This window comes from Musa acuminata, chromosome BXJ3-6, assembly GCF_036884655.1.
Source record: "Musa acuminata AAA Group cultivar baxijiao chromosome BXJ3-6, Cavendish_Baxijiao_AAA, whole genome shotgun sequence".
Lineage (NCBI taxonomy): Eukaryota > Viridiplantae > Streptophyta > Magnoliopsida > Zingiberales > Musaceae > Musa > Musa acuminata.
Window position 1 is genome coordinate 40,960,099 of NC_088354.1, and position 2,288 is coordinate 40,962,386.

General features: G+C 37.4%; 1 long non-coding RNA gene across 2 annotated transcripts; it reads right to left on the reverse strand.

Moving 5' to 3' along the window:
* Positions 1 to 1,159, reverse strand: LOC135639683 (uncharacterized). 2 transcript variants are annotated; one of them, XR_010497008.1, is made up of 3 exons: positions 577 to 1,043; positions 400 to 440; positions 1 to 209 (listed from the first exon to the last, which is right to left on the reverse strand). It is a non-coding gene; the product is annotated as an uncharacterized LOC135639683 (long non-coding RNA). The 2 variants fall into 2 exon arrangements; XR_010497007.1 differs by lacking the exon at positions 1 to 209 and having other exon boundaries at positions 267 to 440; positions 577 to 1,159.
* Between the last annotated feature and the right edge of the window lie 1,129 nt (positions 1,160 to 2,288).

The window sequence follows — 2,288 nt, forward strand, 5'->3', positions numbered from 1 at the left end:
TGCATCAATATGAGACTATTTTCTTCGTCATCTTTTTCAATCTCTCCTCACACATGAACATCTTCTTTGAACATAATTACCTGAAATGAGCTTACATCAGATAACTAAAACCAGATGACTCATGTGGCATTTTCTTGACTGTGTTCCAAGATGTGTTCTTTCCGTAATAGATGCACATCTTTGTCTTGTATGATGGAACAGTAGAAAGCCTGATGAACAGTAGAAACCATGCACGTCAAGACCAAGAGTAAAATATAAGCAGGCAATGAAAGAATTCAGCAATTATTTTCGAACCCCATCAACATAGAGTATCTACTAAACGAACAATATATTATCTGCAGGGCACCGAACAGGGAAAAAAATTGGAAGCTATAATCCTCGTTAAAAGGCAAAACTTACGAGCTTTATGGCAACCTCTTCGTTTGTTTAGAGATTAATTCCTGCATCAAAAGATAACAACAACAACAACAACCCCACACGATCAGATTTTTATCATTCCTGCAACAAAAGAAGGAAAAATCTGCACGAAGTAGCACCCGAATTGAGAAAAGATCGAAACCAAAAGAGGCCACAGACCTAAATAGATCTCTCCAAAGGAACCGCTCCCGATCTTGCGACCAAGGCGGAACTTGTCCCCCACGCGAGGCTCCATCCGACGGAGATCAGAAACAGGAGCGACCGCAACGCTCCCGACTCAAACCCTGTCCAAAGAAAAAGAGGGTCCAACAAGAACGGGGAAGCCCCACACTCAATACCACGAAGACATCATCGACGCACCGTAACGAAAGAAGAAGATGATACAAGGATTCCGGCAATTCGATCACGCAAGGATTTCGCAATCGAGATTAATCGATCGAGGAATTAAGACGAGGATGTCAGTGTAATTAAGACGAGAGATCTGCTTGCAAAAAAGTAGGGTTTGACGGAGAGGGGAGAGAAGGGGAAAAGAGCGGAGAGTGGAAGGGAAGAAGCAGAGGATAACGTATTCGGGCACGCTTTGTTCCCGTTGGTGTTGGAACAGCTTGTACGGAATAGCGTACTAACCATACAGCAAACTCCAACCTACGTATTAGGCAAAATTGTAGTATTGCGCAACGTTGGGGTCATGTTTTGGCGTCACCTTGGAGGTGAGGACTTATAGTCATCATTACATTCATAAACGATTTAATAATGCTTTATTTATTTATTTTTATTTTGGATGAATATATTGTATGCAAAAAAAAAAAAGGAAAGGATTTTAGAATGCATCAAACGTCTTAGATTTTTTTAACTATGGACAAATTCTTTTTTTTTCCTTGCATAATGCGTTTTCTTAGAAATACGTTTGATGCTTTATATATTTTTTAATTCCGAATGAATATATTGTGTTAAAAAAATATTTTAAAACATATTAAAAATTTTATTTTTTTTAGAATGTTCAGATGTTTCAAATATTCCTTTTATTTTGGATAAATATATCTTATGCAAAAGAAACACATGCGTCACGCGTAATGACTTGATCGCATTGAATATCTTGAATGATTTTTCATTTTAGATAAAGGTATATTTATCATATCATATGTCTTGGATTTTTTTTTTTCATAGACAATATATCATGTACGAAGAGAATGTGTTGATCGTATCAAATACGTTTTTTTTTATTTGGATGGATATATAAGAATGTGTTGATAAAAAGGACTAATATACGTTTATATTATAGTTTTTGACATAAATGATGGTGTGACGCGGTGGTGAAAATTCTCAACCATTAAAAAAATAATAATAATCTCGATCAGAATGAACATAAACTACGTTTCTTTTCTTTCGTGAGTTGAGGAAGGTGGATTTGACCAGTTGAGAGGAAGGTGGATTTGACCAGTTGAGATTGGGCGATTGAGTTGGTTGGCCTGACGCATCGATGAAGAAGAATGTGGAGTGAGAGAAGGAAGAGTTGGAGATAGTCATACAAATATATATAAGCCCTTTGTCAATCATTTTAACACGTACGAGGTCGGTATGGGTGATGACGGGAGAGAAAGATGGCAATGGTTTAATTAGTTAGAGGTGCAAAGGTTTATCTTTTGTGAGACTGGTGTTGAAAAGAATAAAGACTTTTATTCTTTTTTTTTTGTTTTGGTGAGGGTGAGAGGTTGGGACTACGTAGGATTGGCTGTGGGGAGGATAGAAAGCCCGACCTGTTGACATTGGGATCTAAGAGGACTGGTTGGCCCGACTTGGATTTCCCTATTTTACACTTGTGTTACAAGTTTTAATTATTATTGGCTGATGCTTAATATGGCGGTAAACAA